Below are 25,315 nucleotides of genomic sequence, written 5' to 3' on the forward strand. Positions count from 1 at the left end.
ATAGAATGGGTTGTAAAAAATTATTTCATGATGAAGGTAAGAGGCATGGGTTATGTGGTGATCATTCAAAACCACAAATGAAAGTGTTTCAGGTGGATATAAGTTTGGATGAAAAGGATTCAACTGAGGATTTGCTTCAGCCAGAGGTATGCATTCTTTTCCATGAATGGGACATTGAGAATGTGGAGGTTTTTAGTTTGATAAACAAGGATAGTATGGGGTGCGATCAGCGTAGTGAAGTATCACATCCGGATTGTAACATGTATGTTCCTTGTTTGCATCAGTTGGTTAGTAGTGCCTCTCATTCTATGAATTTAAATGATAACAAGGTGAGTGCCGATAGGAATTGCAATGTTGAAAATGAGTGTTTTATTTTCCAAGTTCAGCATGATGATGTCCTTGCAAATGGTAGAATTGATTGGGATAATGAGATGCATGGTATCTTGTGGGAAGGCCTCTATGGTGAATTGTCTCATATTTTTACTTGTGTTGAAGTAGTGCATGGTTACAAAGTTCAGAATCAGACAAGAGGTAAGCACACTAGCTATTTCAATAATGAGACAAAAGAGGTGGATTTTAAAAGCTATGCTCAGTTGTTACTGGAAGGTGCCTTTGCTTGGATCATGGTATTAAGTGATGAGAATCTGATTTTTGACAGAGGTAAATACTAAAGATTGTTTGAGCAGCTTGTATTCAGTTTTAAGCATGTTTGTATCTATCGTATAGTCGCTTTGCTTCAGTTGTGTGGTTTTCAATAAGGTGCCCTACTGTTTGGGTAGAATAAGGATGCCCTATTTTTTGAAATGAGAAGAGAAAGGGAGAGAAGAGAATGATCCATTTTTTGAGTGGTCTGCTTAACCAAAGATATCTGGATTCTTATGTTGATCTTGCAATCAACCATCCCTAGTCAGAGACACTGTTGGGACTAATTAAAATTGAGTCAAGTTTATAGGCCCATTTCAAAATTTTGCTCTGCATGTCAGAAAAGTACCCAAATGAGTCAGTTTGAATGGCCTAGTTGGAGAGAGGGAAAGTAGAGCCGATTGATTTTCAGAGGGCAAGGCTCGGGATTCATGTCCCACACCTTTCATTTGGCCTATTCAGTGATGTTCAACTTTCAAAATTCAATTTGGATAAGTTTTTCAGGTACCCAGTTTGAGGGGTGAGCTGGAAGTGCATTTTAGGCACAAATGCAGATTTTATGGAGTAGCCTTCTTTGAGTGATTACATCTTTTGCCCTGTTGATCATCATGAAAAAATTCAAAGTGGATTCAATTCTATGCATAAATGTGAGTCAGTCTACAAAATTTCAAGTCCTAACGAATCCATTTGCTCAGTTTTCAAAGCCAAATTCATTTGCAGTTTGTGTGGTTTGACTAGTCCCTGTTTCGATAGCTAGTCGGAGCCCTGTTTCACACAAGTGTAAAAGTTGCCTCAGTAAGTGTCATGTCAGAATATTTGTTCCAGGCTAATGTTGGTATAAATGATGAGCCACATTTCAAATTTCAAGGCTCTACCAATCCGTTTGATCAGTTTTCAAAAGAGCTCATCTTGCCATCAAATTCAGTTATCCGCACTCCAGTGTTATATCAGTTAATGTAGCTACTTTTGTGAGCGCGTCGTTTGCATCATGTCAGTCTGGTGATTGAACTGATAATTAAAAGATTTAATATGTAGTTTAAGGTACCTATGTTTCAAATTTGAGGGCCTACGGAGGTCATTTGATATTTTCGAGAAAGGCGTCATGCGTTGCCAGGACATTGACTTCATCAGGTCCGCAGTGTCAACAAAGCTGGTTGGCCGTTTTCCGAAATTAATATCTCTTCGCTCGGCACTCATCTTGAGAAACCATTTGGTAGATTTCATTCTTGCATATCAGAGTACACGCTTGTCAGATGGCGAGCTCTAGAAAGGTGTTTTGACAGGTTTGAAAATTACGTCTTCACGATTAAATGCGAAAATTATGGCGTAATTGCCTGAAAGTTGCAAATTTCAGTTGGATGATCTGAAAATGATGCCGATTGTTTCTAGAGGTATGTTTGAGGTCCGTGAAGTATTTCAGAAGTCAGTTGTTTGAAAACGAAATTTTTTTTAGTCGGACCCACTTTGGGGCCTGACCTGGCTCGACTGCAATTCGCCAGTGGGATGGTGAGAGGTGACTCCAGTTTATTTGTCGTTAATGGATTGATGGTGTATGTCTTGCATACTAGTTTTAAACCTCAAACATTTTAGAGAGATATCTCCACCAATGTTTTATATATTGAAAAATGGAAGACAACGAGTATTGGAGCAGATTTAAAAAAAAAAAAATTCAAAGCAATGCAATCAGTATGTGTATCTTCATGCTGAATCCTCCCTGTGGCTGTTGGTTAAAGCATATTGTAATTGGAGCTCCCTTGCTGGATTCCTCTCATGTGATGATTGGTGAGACTTAAAAAAAACAAACTCCAAATTAACCAAGATGAGAGAGGGAAAATCAGTGGTTGGGCGTTGAAGTTACCAGTAGGCATAGACATTTCTTTTTAAATGCAGCATCTTCCTCTCCCATGTGAAGGCTTCAGGTCAAATGAATGGCAAATGCATGTTGTTAAGTTAAAATTGAATCTCCAGAACAATGTTCCTTCCTCCATGAAGTGTTGCAGCAGCTACATAAACTTTCAAGCAAATCAATCTCAACCAAATCTCCCTCCTCCCACATGGTAGCAGCCAGCACATAAAGTCAAAAAACCAAGTGAATGCAAAATGGAGTTTGGAGTGCAGAAAAATAGGCCTCCAAGAAAACGCGGTTAATGAAATACTGCAGAAGATGCAAAGTAAATTCCAGTTAAACTCCTCCCTCACATGGCTGTTTGGAGGCTATGTTAAAATGCAAACAAATGCAATGGCAGATGATATATGGCATTGAACAGCAGCAGAAGATTGGCAAGGTAAGTGAATGCCAATTAAAACACATATTCCTCATGTGCCTTTGCCAGCAATTCTCCCTGTGCGTGGTGAGGAAGGAATGGGTAAAGTTTGGAAGAAGTTTTTTAAAGAAAGCAACATAAGTCTTAGGCAAATGCAAACATAAATAAATCCCTCTCTCCACATGGAAACAATGTCTGGTGGGCAGCGTTGAAGCCTCAAAGAAGATGCAAGCAGCAGTTTGGCATCCTCTGTGTGGAGTTTATAGACTGTAGAAGACCTTAGTTCCTCTCACGTGGCATTTTAAGAGCATTAAAATTCAACAGCAAATTGCCAATGGCAAAGTAAAAACCAGACTTATGCCTCCCTATCCTCCCTTGCAGCGTGGCGTGGTTGGAAAGACCACTGATTTCCAAGAAATTAAAAAAAAATGCCATGAAAGCACTCAGAGAAAGCTTAAAATTGAAGCTCCAGGCTTAATCACAATATCCCACATTGGCTGGGAAGTGGTATTTTTTGGAATTTATAACCAAAAACGCACTCTAGTAATATGTCTAAGCCATAAAGGCTTTTGACAGATGGTGCCCAATGGTGCCCAAGGCGGGCCCATGCATGAGCACGGATCTCGAGGCAAATGAGGAGTTGATTGGATGGCGAATAGTTGGACTCCATGTAGGCATGCTTCCCAAGGCAGGTAGGCGAAATTTTGCAGAGGAAGGCCTACTTAACAAGTGAGCAAGTTCGAGATGGATCGATTGTGCGTGCTATTTCGCGAAAGTAAGATGCATGTGAGTTATACCCTACGAAATAGCGAAAGTGAACGAGAGTCTTCCACGTGTCATGATAGGTGGCAGTCCAGTGGTGATGACGTGGCGCTGAGGTGGTGTACACATGGCGGCCAAGTGGCAGTGACAAAGCAGATGATGTGGCAGTGATGAGGTGTCATCCCAGGTGGCGTCCGGTCAACCCCATCGACCAATCAGAGGCCGCCACGTGGGAAAAGCGTCAGGACCAAATGGAGGCAAAAAATTAAAATTAAAATGAATAAATGATATAGTTCTGACTATATTAGAATTCAAAATATTTAAATGACTGAGCACAAATGGGAATTAATTCACCTAGGGTCTAAATTTTGGCCAAAATATAATGTATTATATATCGCCGAAAAGCTCTCAGAGTGAGGAATCTGATTATGAGGTTAATTGTGAAAAATGTGGGATATTTTGGAGGCATTTTCCATGGGAACATAATTCAGTTAGAGCGGAGACACTTGGCAATTCAGTTGCAGATTTGATTTGGTTCCCTCTCCCTTTTTATTCCCAATTCTTCTCAATTAGAAGGGTTCCAGAAATTTGGAAAATGCTCCAGATTTGATGGCTTCCATTTTTTGAAGATCTTGACCCAAGTTTGTATATGCTTCTGTTTGGTTTCAGGGTATAGAGATTGCAGTGCACTATTGTAAATATGGTTTTAATTGCAGGTCTTACTTGTGTCAGGCATGAGTAATTTCCCACAAGATTGTCTCTGTGATATGTTTTTTCATTATTATGAATTCAATCCTCAAGGAGGATGAAATTTGTCATCTCAAGGAGATTGTATGATTGTTTGTAGGCATTCTTCAATGAAGAGTTTAAATTCTATAGTTAGTCATAAATAATGAAATATGTATCTAGATCTGATGAATTTGTGAATGAATCAAATAGTGCATTAATATAAGGTATTGATGCATGAATATCTTTTTTAAGCAAAACAAACTTGCATCTATGATTCATATTTGTAGTTTTGTGAGTGACTCTGCTGCCCAATGAACAAGGCACTAGTCTTTGACAGATTTGGGAATGGTCTCAGATATACATTTTAAAAGACAAATCTATTTCCCTTTATGTTTAGGGGTTAATGTTCTATCCTTCCAAAGCTCTATTTCACCTATTATTTGTATAAGATCCAGCCCATCTGTACATGTTACCTAATTTGGTGAGCTTGTGGAATGGTTTGTCTGCTCATTGTTGATGCAGTCTTATGTTTGTGATTGTTGTATTCAATGCATCAAAAGGGTGTCCCCCCCTAGGTCTAGTAGAACCTGAAGTGCAGGAGGATCATTAGGATCGTATGTTATGTTGTCCCATCCCTAAAGTGTTTCATTGATTGAGATTGGCTATCTCATAGATAGATTTACAGGTGTCTTGGGTTATCACTTCTGGTGAACAACAAGACCACCATCAAACTCTTGCATAGATAAGAACTTACTTTTATCTCTAGTCATATGATATGAACATCCACTGTCAATTACCCATTCATCCTTGTCTTCAATTTTAGCAATAAGGGCCTTCTCTTCAAGTACCGAATCCCTTCCTTGATAGCCAAAAATACCCATTCCTTTCCATTCTAGATCCACTAGCTGAATCTTGTTTTGATTCATCATCAGAATCAGTCACACCTTCCTCATCTGCATAGTAGCATGATTTATCTTTGTTTTTTCTATACTTATGCTTGTTTTGATAATCATGGTTAGGCCTAAAATATCTTCTAGCTCTTTCTTCAAATCTTGAATTCCTTTTAGGACATCTAGATGCAAAATGACCTATCTTATTACATGCAAATCATTTAAAAGTTGATTTTCCTTCATACTTACTTCCTATCGGTCCTTTAGGTACTCTTCTAGAAAATAAGGCTTCAAGTTGCTCAAACTCTTCATCTTCTTTCTTCATATCCTCTAGTTCATTTGCATAAAGCTTTCCAATCACTCTTACCGATAGATGATGCAGATGCATGAAAAGTAGGTTCAGATTTAACAACTCTAGAAGGTCCAAATTCCTCAAGTTCAAAAGCAGATAGATTACCAACCAAGGTATCCCTATTAACAGATGCATTTTCCATAGTTCTCAACTCATTAATTGTAGCAGTCTTCATCTTATAAGCTAGTAGCAAAGCTCTCAGTACTTTAGAAGCTATTTCATCTTCGCTTAGAGATCCACCACAATATGGAATTCCCAAAACTATCTCATTAACTATCTCCATAAAAGTAGTAATCTTTTCATCTTATTCCATCTTCAGGTTTTCATACCTCACCTGGTAACCATCAAGTTTAGCAATTTTAATAGTAGGGTCACCTTCATTCATAGTCTCCAATTCGTCCCATATAGCCTTTGCAGTTGATTTGCTGGTTAGTCCCATTATTTGTTGATCAGAAAGTGCACACAAAAGGGCTTCTCTAGCTCTACAATCACTCTCAAGCTCCTTATCTAGACCTACATGAGGAGGATTTTGAGATGCCAAATTAAATGATGTAACACCATTCTTAGTGATCTCCCAAATCTCCTTTCCAATACATCTCAGATGAGTCTCCATCTGAATCTTCCATATATTGTAATTCAAGCCTAAGAATTTATCTCTGAAAAATAGCAACAAATGAACTTCATGAACTTGAACTGCTAGATGCGATAGGATCTTCCTCAAGTGGTTAAAATTCTACAGAGAGGACCAATCTCTCATACCAATTGTTAGACAACTCAAATAACCTGAGGACAACTGGGAGGGGGGGTTCATCAGTTGTCACCGAACTACAGAACTTTAAGCATTCAAAACCTTATTATCAGAACTCATAAACTCAATACCGCAATGCATAAACCAAATATCAGAATAATAGATATAGCAATTAAACATAAGAATAAATCACATAATAGTTACCATCCATCCATAACACATGAAACCAATAGTTGTACATGGAAAACTCAGTAAAGAGAAAAAACATAGTGGGAAGACTACCCATAGTCAAATAATACTTCTCTAGTAACTATGTGATTAGAATATGAGGGGCCTACACATGCAGGAAGGTCAATAGCCTAGAGTGCACTACTCATCACAAAAAGGAGCCTCATTGACTACACAAACATCAGAATACAATCCGGAAAGAAGAGTTAACTACAAGTATAGCATCTCCTATGCTTGAGTACAGTTCTGATTAAGCTTAATACTGAAGGCCTTAAACCTCTGTTACAAACCCAATTCAATCACCAATGATCGACCAAACCTTCTATAAATGATTTCAACATTATTTGCACATAGATAAACCTAATCCCATGTCCCCATGATCTACAAAGAGATCTTACATCATATTTATACCAACCTGGGACCTAAATAATTAGGTCGGCAACTAAAATGATAATACAATAAGTTCATAATGTAAACACACAATCCAATGATCAACCAAGTTGGCTTAGGCAGAAAAAAATTGAAAATGATCCTTAAATCCCACCAGTAACGCATCAAGAACATCCTCCAACACGTTACATAAACCGGTCCATAACCTAGATAACACCGGATGCAAAATAGTTCATCATAAACCAAATCCAACATCATCGGTGAAATGGAACACAAACAAGATTACCAACAACATCCTAAAAGACATCTAGAAGTCGCACCAACACTACTTATCATGTGCATCAAAAGATCTTCAACAAATCTCTGTGAGTAAAACCCTTACCGGTGACCAAAAGACTTACTAGAACAAATGATAGCTCCTGAGCCATCAAATCTTGAACCAACTAATCGTGATACACATATGAATAGCATGAATGAAAGATCCAAACCAATTCCACAAACCAAAGCATACTGGATGATACCAAATCAATATCATAATCAACCACTCTACCAGAACCAACTGAAAACCGGTAAACAACCAAAACAACCGGTATTACCATCAATGACAAAACATCAATGTAACACATAATCAATTTCTCCAAATTTCCAACGTTATTGCCATCATGAATAATATTTTCACCTATTTCTTCATCAAGATTTATAGAAAGAGGAGTGTGAACATGAATAGGACTAAAAGCATCACTTATTTTTTGCAACTTATGATTTGGAGATGTAGGTTCAACATATTGCTTAGGAGAAAAGGGAATCATGTCACTTGTTGGAGTGTTGGGAGTATTAGAAATGTGGAGGAATTGATTATGTGTTTCATTGATGTTTTGTCATTGATGTCAACACTAGCTGTTATGGTTGGTTACCGACAGATAGGTTCTAGTTACCAGTAGAAGATCTTGTGTTATCGGTAAGGGTTTAAGGTTTTGCTGGCAAATCTTTTGCTGAGAATCTTTGACAAGATGCACAAGTGGTGTTGGTGTGGCTTCTAGATGGAATTCAGGATACAGAAGGTGATCCTTGATCATGCCTCAACTGATTGGAGACATCACTTTGGCATGGTGGACCTAGATTAGGTCTGGTACCTATCTACGTTATGGACCGGTATCATGTGAATGTGTTCTCTACACGTTATCGAGATGTTTTATAGATTGGTTAATGTTGTTTTGGTCTTAAGATGACATGGCATATCATTTTAATATGGATGTATGTAATGATCTTATTGTAAAATATTTTAGGTGGCCAACCTAATTGGTTTAGGCCTTAGGGTTTGTATAAATTGATGTAAGATCTCATTGTAGATCGTGTATCGTGGTCGTGTAATGAAATATCATATGCGAAGGAGATTTGGTCGATCATAGGTGATCGAATTGGGTTTAAGTAAGAGGTCAAAGACCTCTGGTATTGAGTTTAGCTGAGACTATAATCAAGCATGGTAGATGCTATATATGAAAGTTCATTCTTCTGGATTGTTGTCCAATTATCTTTGAGGTGGTTATAACCTCTCTGTAGTCAGTGAGACCCCTTTGTAATGAGTAGTAAGCTGTAGGCAGTGTGTCTTCCCGCATGTGTAGGCCCCTTATTGTATCACATACTTTCTACAGAAGTATTAACTGGTTGTGGGTAGGCTTCCCACTATGGTTTTTCCTTTTACCAGTTTTTCCATGTACAATTAATGGTGTTATGTTGCATGGTTTCATTGTGTTAATTCTTTGTTTCATTCTTAATTTTTATTGCTTACCGGTATATGTTTCTGCTATTCTGGTATTCAATGTTTATGTGCTCCAATTAAAGGTTAAAGTGGTGGTTATCCTAGCAATTGGTATCATAGCTTTGGTCCTCTTTTGCAGAATCTTAACTGCTTGAGGTAGATCCTATGGGAACTAATACTTCAAATCCACTGGTAACTATTTTCAGAAGAGAAATCCCTAAGCTTGATGGAACAAATTATGGGATATGGAAAATCCAAATGGAGACTCATCTTAGATGTCTTGGCAATGATATTTGGGAGATCACTGAGAAAGGATATATACCTTATGATCCAGCATATGGCAATCCTGCTCCTGGAGACTTGGACAAGAATATTGAAAATGATTGCAGAGCTAGAGAAGCACTGTTGTGTGGACTTCCTAATCAAAAAATCATGGGATTGCCTGATAAATCATCAGCAAAGGTTATGTGGGATAAATTGCAAACTCTGAATGAAGTTGATCCTACTATGAAAATTGCTAAACGTGATGGTTACCGGGTAAGATATGAGAACTTGAAGATGGAAGATAATGAAAGAATTGCTACATTTATGGAAAGAGTAAATGAGATTGTTATGGGAATTCAATGTTGTGGAGGGTCCTTGAGTGAAGATGAAATAGTTTCCAAAGTCTTGAGAGCCCTTCCACTAGCTTAAAAGATCAAGGCAACTACAATTAATGAATTGAGAATAATGGAAAACACTTCAGTTAACAAAGACATTCTGATTGGGAAATTATCTGCTTTTGAGCTTGAAGAATTTGGAAGTCTGAACCTGTTTTTGATGCATCATCATCTACTGACAAAAGTAATTGGAAAGCCTTATATTCAAAATAATTGGAAGATATGAGGAAAGAGAATGAATAATTTGAGCAACTTGAAGCCTTATTTGCTAGAAGAGTACCTAAAGGGCTAGTAGGAAGTAAGTATGAAGGAAAAGAACCTTTTAAATGTTTTGCATGTAATAAGATTGGTCATTTTGCATCTAGATATCTTGAAAGGAATGCAAGATTTGAAGAAAGAGTTAAGAAATCATTTAAGCCTAATCAAAAAAAAATATAGATTCAAGAAAAGAAAACATTGCTACATAGTGGATGAGGAAGGAGTAAGTGATGACTCTGACAATGAACTGGCAACAGACTTTGCTAGTGGATCTGGCAATGGGTGTTCTATGCTTTAAAAGAAGATGAACCGGAATCGGCTATCAAGAATGAAGAAAATGCCCTGGTAGAAAAATTTGAAGACAAGGATGAATGGATAATTGATAGTGGATGCTCACATCATATGACTGGAGATAAAAGAAAATTTATGTCCTTGCAAGAATACAATGGTGGTCAAGTCAGATTTGGAGATGACAAACAATGTATGATCAAAGGTAGAGGTATTATTTCTCTGGATTCCAAGCATAATACTGATAATGCCTATTATGTAGAAGGTTTAAAGCATAATCTTTTAAGTGTTGGTCAATTGGTGGACAAGGGATTCCAACATCAGCTTAAAGATAGAAAATGTAAAATCGTTAACAAAACTAGTTTGGATATTGCAACTGGTACTCAGACTGGAGGTAATATCTTTCACTTGAACACTGGTAATAAGACATGTTTGATTACTCGTATTGATGAGATTTGGTAATGGCATAAGAGGTTGTGTCATGTTAATTTTGATTGTATTGTTAAGATCAGTTCAACAAAGGCAGTTAGAGATATACCTAAGATTATATAGCCTCATAATCCGGTATGTAAGGAATGTCAATTGGGAAAGAAAGTTAGAACTTATTTTAAGAGAATACTTGATAAATCTAATGATGTGCATGATTTGATTCATACCAACGTATGTGGTCCAACAAGGACTAGAATCTTTCAAGGTGATAGATACTTCATGCTGATAATTGATGATTATTCTAGAATGATGTGGGTGACTTTTCTAAGGGAGAAGACTGAAGCTTTTGAGAAATTCAAGATCTTTAAAGCAAAGGTGGAAACAAAAACTGGATTGAAAATCAAATATCTGAGATCAGATCAAGGTGGCGAGTTCACTTCTCATGAATTTAACAGTTATTATGAGACAAATGGAATTAGGAGATAGTTATCTGCACCCCGAACAACTCAGTAGAATGGAGTAGTGGAAAGAAATAATAGAACCATTTTGGATGCAACAAGAACTATGATGATGGAAGCCAAATTTCCTCACATCTACTGGAGAGAAGCAGTGAGTACAACAATCTACACATTCAACAGAGTTCACATCAAAGGTGAAACCGGTAAGGCCACTTATGAATTATGGTTTGGACATACACCTACTATTAAATATTTCTGAATTTTTGGAAGTAAATATTATATCAAAAGGGATGATTCAATTGGGAAGTTTGATCCTAGATGTGATGAAGGGATATCTCTTGGGTATTCAATTCAAAGAAAAGCATATAGATGTTATAATAAAAGATTGCAGAAAATTGTGGAGAGCGCTAATGTGAAAGTGGATGAGCAATACAAAAATCAATCTATATCATATGACAGGGAACCGATAATGCCTCAACCGACACAAGACACTAAGACGGTTACACCAGTACAATTAAAAAATTCAACCATGATTGATGATCAGAGCAGTGAACCTGAAGTTCAGAAGACACCAAGGTATGTAAGGTTAAATCATTCTAAAGATCAAATCATTGGAGATAGGAACAAGGGAGTTATGACAATAAGAAGACTGGAAAATGCAGAGGTATGTCTTATTTATCAAATTGAACTAGCATCTGTTATTGAAGCTTGTAAATATAAACATTGGTTAAAGGCTATGTAATATGAATTATATCAAACAGAGAAGAATGAGACTTGGACTTTATTTCCCCAGCCTAAAAATAAGAATGTTATTGGAACTAAATGGTTTCTTAGAAATAAATTAAATGAGGATGGTCAATTTGTAAGAAACAAGGCTAGACTGGTTTGTAAAGGATATTCTCAAATGGAAGGAATTTATTATGGTGAGATATTTGCACCTGTAGCTAGAACTGAAGTTGTTAGACTATTTCTTGCCTATGCAACTTACAAGAACTATAAGGTCAATCAAATGGATGTAAAATGTGAATTTTTGAATGGTGAACTTGACGAAGAGGTATGCATTGAGTAGCCTAATGGATTTTCACTGACAGATTATAAAGATATGGTTTGCAGGTTAAGGAAAGCTTTATATGGATTGAAACAAGCTCCTAGACCCTGGTATGCAAGGTTAGATAAATATCTTTTGAAGCTTGGTTTTACTAAAGGCAGTGTTGACAGTGATTTATACTATAAGATCACTGATGATGATATTCTGATTATTGAAGTATTTATTGATGATATCATTTTTGGAGGTGAAGATAAATTGTGCATAGAATTATCTAATAATATGAAGCAAGAATTTGAAATGTCCATGATTGGTGAGATGATATTTTTTTTAGGTTTGCAGATTACTCAAACTAACAAAGGAATATTTATCTATCAAACTAAGTATCTAAGGGAATTGTTGAAGAAGTTTGGTATGGATAATTCCAAACCGGTAAGTACTCCTATGGTGACAAGTGAGAAATTATTTATCAAAGATACGTCTGCATCGGTAAATTCAAAAAGGTATAAGTCTATAATTGGTGGCTTGTTATATCTAACTCAGACTAGACCGGATATTATGAATGCAGTAAGTATTGTTTCAAGATATCAAAGTAATCCTAAAGAAAATCATGAATGTGCAGTAAAGAGGATATTCTGGTATTTGCAAGGAACAACAAAATATGGCTTATGGTATTCTAGAGATGATAACTTCACTTTATGTGCATATATAGATTCAGATTGGGCAGGAGATACTGATGACAGGAAGAGCTTTTCTGGTGGAGGTTTCTTACTTGGAAAGAAATTGGTTTCATGGATCAGCAAAAAAAATAGTCATGCATTTCTTTATCTACTGCAGAAGCTAAATATGTTGCAACAACAACTAATTGTACTCAAGTCTTATGGATGAAACAAATGTTGAAGGATATCAAGGTAAATTATAGTGACCCGGTAGTTATCTATTGTGATAACTCTGCAGTTATTGATATGTCTAAGAATCCGGTATTTCACTCTAAGACTAAACACATATCAATAAAATATAACTTTCTGAAGGACAAGGTGGAAGAAAAGGAAGTCAAATTGGTTTATGTGAACACTAAAGAGCAGATTGCAAATATATTCACTAAACCACTGTCTTTGAGTATTTGAAAGACAAGTTAGGGGTATCTACTCCTCTGACAGAAACTTAATTGATGGAGTAGACCATCAGTCTGGTATGCGTCATAAACTTTATCCTTTGCTTTGGGTTGATGTAGTGGTGCTAGTACTCAAGGGGAGTAGTCAACTTTGAGATTCACAAAATTTTGATATCTATGTCATATCTTTGGCATTGATGTCAAAGGGGGAGAGTTATATGTGAAAAATTCAGATCAATTTTAGATTAGGCTACACTCCTTAGGGGGAGTTGCTGGGATTTTTCATTTTCTCATTGTTATATCTTCTATGAGAAATGTTTGGCACTTATTGGTACTTAGATGTTTTCTTTTTCACATCTAGTGTTGCCATCAATTCCAAAGGGGAGATTGTTGGAAATATGGATGAATTGATTATGTGTTGCATTGATGTTTTGTTATTGATGTCAATACTGTAAAGTTCTGACTCCAATAGCTAATAAAATGAGAGGGGGGGGTGAATCATACAAACTTAATCTTCCATAAAATCAACAGATTCAACCTCGGTAACTTATACTTCAGCAATATAACCAAAAATTGCTAAACATGCTAACTCATAAACACATAATCATCATAACACATAAAACACTTGATTTAACGTGGAAACCCAAATAGGGAAAAACCACTATGGGATTTTAGACCCACTAAGAAATATACTCTTCTAGAGTATGCTCGGTTAAAAGAAAATCTTGTTAAAGATTACAAACACATTGCTAGATGTGACCCAGTTAAGGGATTTCCATCAGATCTGTTAGGATCTTCACTTTGTTAGAAGTGACCTTGTCAAAGGACTTCAAACACTCATTTAGAATGTTACCTTGCTAGAGGGTTTACAAATAAGACTGTTAAGTCCACTCGGTTAAGAGATTTTCTGTCACTTACAAAATAACAGTAATAATTATATATCTACAACTTTACATCTAAAATGCTAAAGAAGATTATATTTTTCTCAAAACAATCTTGCTATAGGACTTATCTTGTCCCTCTGCTAGGCTCCCTACTCTGTTATTCAAATAGGTCTTCAAGCTTTTGTGCTCGGTAATCACTATGTAGCATCCTTGTGCTTACACTTGCCCGCATACATTGTTTATCAACAATTCCTTATTTATAAACAATTTGCTAATCACTAAATCTCCTTGATCACATTTCCCATGATCAATCTTAGCCATCAGATCTTCAATCTTGACTATTTTCAATGTATCCTTCGATCTGAAAACATTTTACCTCACCTTGGAACTTGCATACCTTCCTAGGAACTTGTGCTAGGTTATTGTCTTGATTTTCCATTGCTGTAGATCCTTAACAAACTTCATGCGCGACATACCAATCATTTATTCATCTCCAGCTCATTAGCATCCTTCATTAAATAATGCTTTTATCCATCCAATGCGATCTGTCATAACTCGGTTGCAACTCGGTAAATACTAAACTTTACTTGATAGACATTCCACCTTCATTAACTAATATCGATAACCTTAGGGTTTACCGACTAGGTTCTTTGCTCAGTGACATAGTATAGTATTAACCTTACAATCAACAACATATGTAGGATATCAAAGCAATCTAAACATCATGATCTTATCATTGTCTAACTTAGTAATAGTTGCCCATTGAATAACTTATTTCAACCCTTATTCATCACATTCTTTCTGTGTCTTTTACTGACATCTTAATTCTCTTCAAATCAATCTTCTCAAGATATGGCAATGTCATACTGAATCAAAAAATCAATTTCTTGACATCAATGACAAAATAATGTTATAAAGATAGTTATCATCCTTCTTTAGTTGTATCAATAATCTCCAACAACCTTCTCAATATCCTTAATGAATATCAACAATCTCCTTCTATTGAAATGCCAACAATCTCCCCCTTTGGCATTGATGGCAAAACCAACCTTTTAAATGGTAATACCAACAAGATATTCAAATTGATTTAGATTCAGATTGCTGTTAGGCTTCTCCTATTATCCTTGAGCTATTAAAATCTTTTGAAGTCTTCTAGGCTTTCTCCCTCTTTCATTAGGTTTCTAAGTTGTTGTCTTGCATTTAGTCTTTTGTTATTTTCTTCATTAGGGCTTTACCATTTAGTCTTCTCCCCCTTTGACAACAATGCCAAAAAGTAAAAGAACTAAATCATGATTTCTTTCCCTGTGAAGTGATTTGCCTTGCTATGTATCATCTCAGTCTAGGTCAGAGCAACCTTTCCTTCAATACTATTTCCTGCACACCTTTAGAAAACCTCCTAAAGTGCATAAATCAGCATCAATCCACACATAATATTCTATAGATTCATTGAATTGATGCTTTCACTGAACTCTGTCAGTGAGTAGAAGATAGTGGTAGGACCCCTAACTTGCTTCTGAGATACTCAAAAGTGTCCCTTGGTAGTGGCTTTATGAAGATGTCTGCTATTCGCTCTTTTGAACTAATATATTCCAGCACAACTTTCTTCTCTTGAACTTCTTCTCTAAGATAATGATACTTTATAGAGATATGTTTTGCCTTAGAGTGCATTACTGGATTTTTTGAAATGTTAATGGCACTAGTATTATCACAGAATATAGTTACTGGCTCGGTAACTTTCTCATTTATACCTTCCACCAGTTGCTTGATCCATGCTATATTAGTGCAATTCAATGCTGCAGCAACATATTCAGCTTCTGTTGTTGACTGTGAAATGCATCATTATTTCTTAATAAGCCAACTCACTAGTCTTTCTCCTAAAAATAAAGCTCCACCACTTGTGCTTTTCCTGTCATCAATGTTGCTTGCCCAATCAGCATCAGTATAAACTTTTAAATCAAAATCATTCCTCTTTTCATATACTAAGCCATAATCTTCAGTGCCTCTCAGGTATCTGAAAATTCTCTTGATTGCTATCATATGGGTTTCTTTGGGATCTGTAGAAAATATTGCAACAATACCTACTGCATGTGCTATATCCAGTCTACTGTGCACAACATATTGCAACTTTCCAATCATAGATCGGTAAAGTGTCTCATCAATAGATTCAGATTCATCATTCTTTGATAGTTTACAGTTAGTAGTCATAGGAGTACTTATAGGTTTAGAATCCTCCATTCCAAATTTCTTCAAGATTTCCTTTATGTACTTGGATTGAGTAATGAAAATCTCATCTTTCATTTGCAGTATTTGTAAACCTATAAAATACTTTATCTCACTGATTAATGAAATCTCAAATTCTTTGCACATTTCATTTCCAAAGTTCTTCCATAAGGAGTCATTACCACAAAAAATAATATCATCAACAAATATGGCTGAGATCAGTATTCCATTGTCCTCATCATTCTTCATGTACATATTTCTATTTTCACTTGTCCTTATAAAACCAATCTTGATCAAATAAGAGTACAGTCTTTCATACCATGCTCTAGGTGCTTGTTTCGAACCATATAAAGCTTTGTTTAGTTTACATACTTGATCTTTACTCGTGTCTTCAACAAATCCTTTAGGCTATTCAATATAAACTTCTTCTTCTAGTATACCATTCAAAAATGCAGATTTAGCATCCATTTGATATACCTTGAAATTTTTGAAAGCAACATATGCCAACAATGTTCTTACTCCCTCAAGTCTAGCCACAGGTGCAAAAGTCTCACCATAATCTATTCCTTCTTCTTGAGCATAACCTTTGCAAACTAGTCTTGCTTTGTTCCGAATGACCTCACCTTTTTCATTTAGCTTGTTTCTGAAAATCCACTTTGTACCGATTACATTTTTGTCCTTCGGTCTTGGGATCAGTGTCCATGTGTCATTCTTCTTGATTTGATCAATCTTATCTGTCAGACCATTTACCCAGTCTTCACTATTAAATTCCTCTTTTACTATTCTCGGTTCAAATTTAGATATCAAACATGTGTTCTGTCTTAGTTTGTTCCTTGTTATCACTGGATCATCCTTATCTCCTATAATCTGACTTGATGCATGATGTCTTCTGACATATTTGGCTAATACATGCTCGGTAGGCTCTGTATGATCTTCTTCATCACTCGATAACTGGACATTATCTTCATTTTCTTCAGAAGCTTTCTCAGTAGGACTTCTCAGTTGAACATAAACAAATTCTTCATAATTTTCTGGTTCTTTGGAATTTCCTTCATCATTTCTTTCTGCAAATTCATCAATTTTCACATTTGCACTTTCTACTATTTTGTTAGATGATTTGATCAGAAATTTAAATGCTTTACTTCTAGAAGAATAACCAACAAAATGTTCCTTCCTCACTTTTCTGATCAAACTTTCCATTTCTGTCATCTTTGTGTACATAGCATCTACTTCCAAATATTTTAAAATAACTTACATTAGGTTTCTTGTCATACCAAATCTCATATGGTGTCTTCATAGTTCCTTTCTTCAGTTGTACTCGGTTCAGGGTGTAAACTGCAGTGCTGATTGCTTCTCTCCAAAATGTTTGAGGTACCCTCTTTTCTATCATCAGGGTTCTGGCACAATCTACAATTGATTTGTTTCTTCTCTCGGCTATCCCATTTTGCTGAGGTGTTCTCGGTGCAAATACTTACCTTTTTATACCATGATCATTGCAGAATAAGTTAAATTCATCAGAAGTGAACTCTCCTCCTCTATCAGATCTAAGACATGTCAGTTGTCTTCTTGTTTCATTTTCAACTCTTTCCTTGTACCATTTAAACATTTGAAAAGCTTTTGATTTTTCTTTTTAAAAACATAACTGACATCATCCTTGAGTAATCATCCATAAATAATATGAAATATTTATTACCATAATAACTTTGAACTTTCATGGGACCACAAAGATCAGTGTGCACAAGATCTAAAATTCCTTTAGAAGTGTAGGACTTACTTATAAATCTTTATCTTGTCATCTTACCCATCTGGCATCCTCGACACATAGCATTCTTAGGTTTTTCCAGACTCGTTAGACCTCTTACTCGACACTTCTTACTTATTTTGATCAGATTATCTATCTTTGCATAAAGACACTTGTTCCAAGTTGAGTCAAGATGAAATGTATTACCTTTTGTTTGTGTCCTGGTAGCAGCTAACTTTCCATGTTTGTCATGAACTTTGACAATTCCTTTCTTAAATTCTATTCGGTATCCTATATTGTTTAGCTGTGCTACACTCAAAAAATTGTATTTTAAACCTTCAACCTAGTATACATCATCACATTTAGCATTGTCAAGAAGTTTTATAGATCCTTTACCTTTCACTGGACATGGTGCATCATTACCAAATGTTACATAGCCTCCATCATAATCTTCTAATTTAACAAATTTGTGTTAATCACCTGTCATGTGATGTGAGCATCCACTGTCTATGATCCAAGAATCATTATTATTTATGTGAGATATTAGGGCTTTTTCTTCATACCTTTCTTCATCTGATCCATCTTTAATAGCCACATAAACAACTTCCTCTATATTAGTTTCATCAGATTTATCATCGTTGGATTCCTCATCAGCTACTAGACATGTCTTTCTGTCTCTCCTTCTGAAGTCTCGGTGTCCTCTGTATTGGTTTTCTTTCTGCCTGTTATCTCGGTATTCTCTCTTTTCACTAGATTCTTTGTTAGGGCAGTTAGAATCTATATGTCCTATTTTATCACAATTGAAACATTTTAAAGGTAAATTTCCTTTATACTTACCTTCTCCTCTCGGTAACCTTCTAGCTAATAATGCTCCAAACTCTTCTTGCTTCTTGATTTCCTCATACAGTTTGTGCACTTCTTCCATGTTTTTACAAAATCTTTCACTTGCTCCACTGTGATTCCCTTTAGAGTACTTACTCATTCTATCATTGTAATCATCAGATTCACCAATATGAAAAGAACTGAATGTAGATTCTACTTTATTTACCAAAGACCGACTGTTATCAAAATTACTTAGCTCAAATGCATGTAGCTTACCAATAGTAGCATCCAAAGAAACTAACATATTTGGTATAGACCTCAATTCATTGATTGCAGAGACTCAAATGGCATAAGCAGGTAGAAGGGTTCTCAACAACTTACTTGTTACATCCTTTTGTTCAATAGTTCCTCCTGCTCCTTTAATTTGATTGACAGTCTCCTTTAACCTTGTACTGTATTGGGTTATGTTCTCACCTTCATTCATTCTAATGGATTCAAGTTATCCTCTTAGACTATCTACTTTTTCTCTTTGAACATGTTCATCACCGCCATACACAGATATGAGCTTGGTCCACATTGCTTTTGCATCATTACAACCTTCTAGATCATTAAACTCTGAGTTGGTCAATGCTGATGTTATTTCAATCATAGCTTGAATATGTTATTGCTTTGCCTTTATCTCTTCCAAGGTCATCAGGTTGGTGCTTGGTGGTATGTAGTCATTCTCAAAATAATATGTTTCATATTCTCCAATTCCTGATAAATGCAGCTTCATCCTTTTCTTCCATGTGGAGAAACTTGACTTGTTTAGCTTTGGTGTATCCCTTTTATACATCTTCGGATCTTTTCCTCAAGTACCTTTAAACTTTTCTTCTAGAGTCCAAAGCTCTGATACCAATTGTAAAGTTCTGATACAAATAGCTAACAAGATGAGAGGGGGGAGGTGAATCATACAAACTTAATCTTCCATAAAATCAACAGATTCAACCTCGGTAACTTATACTTCAGCAATATAACCAAAAACTGCTAAACATGCTAACTCATAAACACATAATCATCATAACACATATAATACCAAATTTAATGTGGAAACCCAAATAGGGAAAAACCATTGTTGGATTTTGGACCCACTAAGAAATATACTCCTCTAGAGTATGCTTGGTTAAAAGCAAATCCTGTTAAAGATTACAAACAAATTGCTAGATGTGACCCGGTTAAGAGATTTCCCTCAGATCTGTTAGGATCTTCACTTTGTTAGAAGTGACCTTGTCAAAGGATTTCAAACACTCATTTAGAATGTTACCTTGCTAGAGGGTTTACAAATAAGATTGTTAAGTCCACTCGGTTAAGAGATTTTATGTCACTTACGAAATAATAGTAATAAAAATATATCTACAACTTTACATCTAAAATGCTAAAGCAGATTCTATTTTGCTCAAAACAATCTTGCTATAGGACTTATCTTGTCCCTCTGCTGGGCTCCCTACTTTTTTATTCAAACAGGTCTTCAAGCTTCTGTGCTCGGTAATCACTATGTAGCATCCCTATGCTTACACTTGCCTGCATACATTGTTTATCAACAATTCCTTATTTATAAACAATTTGCTAACCGTTGAATCTCCTTGATCACATTTCCCATGATCAATCTTAGCCGTCAGATCTTCAATCTTGACTAGTTTCAATGTATCCTTTGATCTGAAAATGTTTTACCTCACCTTGAAACTTGCATACCTTCCTAGGAACTTGTGCTAGGTTATTTCGGTTCAATATGCACTGTAGATCTTCCTCCTGATTTTCCATTGCCGTAGATCCTTAACAAACTTCATGCGTGACATTCGAATCATTTATTCATCTCCAGCTCATCAGCATCCTTCATTAAATAATGCTTTTATCCATCCAATGTGATCTGTCATAACTCGATTGCAACTTGGTAAATACTGAACTTTACTCGGTAGACATTCCGCCTTCATTAACCGATATCGATAACCTTAAGGTTTAGCGACTAGGTTCTTTGCTTGGTGACATAGTATAGTATTAACCTTACAATCAACATATGTAGGATATAAAAACAATCTAAACATCATGATCTTATCATTGTCTAACTCGGTAATAGCTGCCCATTGAATAACTTATTTCTCCCCTTATTCCTCACATTCTTTCTGTGTCTTTTACTGACATCTTAATTCTCTTCAAATCAATCTTCTCAAGATATGACAACATCATACTGAATCAGAAAATCAATTTCTTGACATCAATGACAAAATAATGTTATAAAGATAGTTATCATCCTTCTTCAGCTATATCAATAATCTCCAACAACCTTCTCAATATCCTTAATGAATGTCAACAATCTCCTTCTATTGAAATGTCAACAAATACTAGCTATTATGGTCGGTTACCGACAGTCAAGTTTTGGTTACCAGTAGAAGATTTTGTGTTACCGATAAGGGTTTAAGGTTTTACTGACAGAGCTTTCACTGAGAATCTTTGATAGGATGCACAAGTGGTGTTCGTGCGGCTTCTAGATGGAATTGAGGATGCAAAAGGTGATCCTTGAACGTGCCTCGACTGATTGGAGACATCGCTTTGGCATGGTGGACCCATATTAGGTACGGTACCTATCTAGATTATAGACCAAAATCATGTGAATGTGTTCTCTACATGCTATCGGGATGTTTTATGGATTGGTTAATGTTGTTTTCGTCTTAAGATGACATGGCATATCATTTTAATATGGATGTATGTAATGATCTTATTGTAAAATCTTTTAGGTGGCCGACATAATTTGTTTAGGCCTTAGGGTTTGTATAAATTGATGTAAGATCTCATTGTAGATTGTGTATCGTGGTCATGGAATGAAATATCATATGCGAAAGAGATTTGGTCGATCATAGTTGATCATACTTGTACTCATGTTCAATATTGACCTACAATCTGTGTAAAAAGACAACCACAATAGATACCAGTGCCTTATCTAGGCCACAAAGTCATCTAAGTTTAGACAATACTCCCACAATCAAATATCCCCACACATCCTATCAGCTCTTCTTCTACAGATCCCCACATATGCCTAACATACGTAAGAATTTCACTCATACCAAACCAAACTGGATTTATCAAATTGAAAGTATCCCACAAAGAATTTACTGATAGAAATTATTCCCGCATATTTAATTTCCCTCCTGAAGAGAAAAGATAAGAAGCACATCTACTTGAAGTCGCCTTACAACCCATATTCAAAAGGAATAACCCTGGATTACTTAGAATGAAACAGTAAATATTTGCAAAATATACTTGAAGACAACACAAAGTTTAAGCTCAAAACTGATGGTCTATGTATTAATATTATTTCAGAAAGTATTACAAAAACATTTGAATGTTCTCCATTAAGACTTGGAAAAAAGCTCAGATAAATTTCTGTAGCGTTTCCTTACAATTCTTTGCGATCCTTTTTTTACTAGTGCTGGTATCCATTTATAATAACATGGATGCATTCATAGCTTCGGACTTCCCTAGGGAAATTGTTACAATCATTACTTCTCTCAAGAAGTAGTTACAAAACCTTTTACAAATGTGGTTACAAGTCCTTTTCAACATCTGCGGCTTCTTCTACTTGTTGTCCTGTTGCAACCTCTTCTAACTACTCTACATCCAATACTACATATTTTCTTGTCCACTCCTAGTATACATCATCAGCAGGCCACGAGAAGTTAATCACTTTTCCCTTTGTCTTGGCTAATCTTTTCCAAGAATTCCTCATTTTGTTAACCTCTGAATTTAGAAAACCATAATGAGATTTGATTTTCTCAATCTCCTCAATTGTTTTGATAAATATGGAGGCATCCTCTGAATTAATAATTCCTTTTATTCTTAATGACAATTTGGCTTCTAATTCCTTAAGCCATATTTGTTTGTCCTTTAATTGAGTTGGACTAGCAAACCCCCCTGGGAGTAATTCAAAAACTTGATCAGTGTACTCTTTCTTCTACAAGTTGATCTTTCTATCTACATTATCTATTCCTTCTGCTAACTTTACTAAATCCTTTGTCATATCATTAGTAGATTTAATAATGGGGTCAGCCCCTACCTCATCATAGGATACACAAATAAGTTCTATATCCTGCTCTCTGGGTTTCCACTTGTCAAAAATAGGCATTAGAATAGCCTTGTCTCCATTTAGCTCATTCCACATGTCCAAAATCTTACTCATGTTGTTGTACATTAGTGAGGACCCTATGGTGTAAGAAAAACTCAAAATTCTAGCACTTACTCTCTCTTCATATTTCTTTGCATAAAGGGCCTAAGCCTGTTTCAGCTTCTCCAATTCATGGGGAGTGATCTCAATCAACTGGAAATTAGAAGGTGTTGGAGATGGTGGGAATTCAATAATGCGGCTGATAGGTGGAGGGCTTGTAGGAGAAGAAGAAATTATCAATGTTGAGGACTCACCTTGATGGTATTATCCTGCCAACTGACTTTGTAGGTTGACAATGATGCCATCATTACCCCTTACCTCCTCCTTGGTACTGTTATAAGATTTTAAAATTATCTCCAACTTAGCTTGGAGATCTACTTTTTCCTTTGCCTCTCTTTCTGCTGCTGCAACACTAAACTTTACAGTCTCTAGAATAGTGCTAGCAACTTCTACCACCCCAGTGCTTTTTACTCTTTTCACTATCATTCCTGCTAGGTAGCTTGATCCTGGGGTGTCTTTTTTCTTCCTATTTTCATCTCTTTTCAGAGACCACATGACCAGGGCAACAGTGTCCTTGCTGAAGGTGACTCCTTCCATAGGCTTGGTCTCCTTCCTTACTGCCTCTAAAACCAAGGCATCTACTATATCCCATTCAGGTTGAATGAGTACACTAGCCTTTGCTACCATGTCTCTACCTTGTTCAGGAGTGAAGGTCTTGAACTCAGTGACCATTTCTTACTTTATTTCTTCCTCCACCATAGTTGGATCCTTGTGGGGCTTCTCACTCTTCCTCTTCTCACATCTACCATTGAAATGATCAATATTTTACTTCCACACGAATTGCATGAAAGATCTTGATGTGACAAAGTTGTTATCAGCCAAGAAATCTTCACTGGCTTGTTTAACATTATGATCTAGCTCCTGGCCTTTGAACTCATTAATAGTTATATTCATTTCAGCATTAAGGGGCTCTTCTGGTATTCCCTCTTCTACTTCATCATAGGTGTAGGCTATCTCCCCAAGGCTACCTAATCGTAGCAGTTGTTCAGCTGCTTCTTGTTCATCTTCTATATGAATAGGGGATTGAGATGGGGAATAGAATGGTTCATTAGATTGCACTTCCTTTCCCATTCTTTGCGTCTTCGGGCTCCCCTATTGTTGGCACTAACACACTGTATCTGGCCCTTTTATGTAACACATAATCCCCTGGAGGGATTGTTTTGGCAGATGTAGACCTAGTTAAAACTAGTTTGGCCTTCTCAGAATTATTTTTAATCACAGCCTCCCTTTTTTCTTTCAATATCTACATCACATCTTCAAAATAAAGAATTAAGAATTTTGCCTTTTCTTCAAAGGGGTGGAAACTGGACAAAGGATCATAGCTAGTGTCAAATTGGTGCACAAGATCTAAGGCCTTCTTGTAGGCCACCCATTTGTCTTTCCTCAACTCTTGCTCATCCAAATCGAACTCATTCCCGATTAGGTCCTTAGGGAATTGAAATTGATGAGGTCTGCCTCTAAATACTACCCTTTTCCTGAACATGCCATTGAAGAAATCTTGAGGGTCAGCACACCTTGATACTGTTGTTGATAAGTGGTAGGGTTGAAGGAAATCTTCAAAACACTTCCAACCTCCTTTAGTCATCACAAACTGATGTGCTATAGTTATTGTAGAGAAAATGGTCCCTTTACCTCTACCTGTTAACTCTGCCTCTTGCACACTTCCAATCTGCCTGAGGACTTCTGCAATTCCTACTTTTAATAGGACCTGCTAGGGTAACAAAAATGGAATACCTCTGAAAACATACAATCTAAAAACTATGGAAACAGGCTATAAGTATGTATAACCCCAATTATGGACAACTTTTATATCCTCAGCAAATTCCTTTGGCCTAAGGAATTCTAAAAGAGCTTTTGGGACTCTTGGATTTTTTGAGCATAAAATAGTCCTGATCTTGGATGCAAAGCACTTATCAAACCTTAAGTAGCTAGCATCTTCTCTGTCCCATGACAACCCTGTGCTCCATAACTGAACAGGCATCTTCTCTCCATCCTTTTCTTTTATTAGATCCATTCCATTTGCAAAGTAATCTCCACCCTTAAATAAAAATAGGTGCATGAGGAGGGAGTACCATCCAAAAGGCCTGTCCACTTTTCCATTTTTAATCCCTATCAAACCTTCATGGATGGCATCAGTGATATAGGGTGCATAATCAAATATCACTGCTAGAGAAGGATTTAAAATTTGAGCAATCATTAGCATGTAATGAGTTGGCATATTAGCTTCAGCATCCTCTACAAAGATTTGACAAAGTGACTAGTATAATCCCTTGGCTCTCAGAGTGAATATATTTAAGGAGAAATGATCCATAGTATTGGGTCCTACAACAAATAATCCACCTATTCTAACAAAGAATTCTTTAAGAGGCCCATTCCTA

This window comes from Cryptomeria japonica, chromosome 3, assembly GCF_030272615.1.
Source record: "Cryptomeria japonica chromosome 3, Sugi_1.0, whole genome shotgun sequence".
Lineage (NCBI taxonomy): Eukaryota > Viridiplantae > Streptophyta > Pinopsida > Cupressales > Cupressaceae > Cryptomeria > Cryptomeria japonica.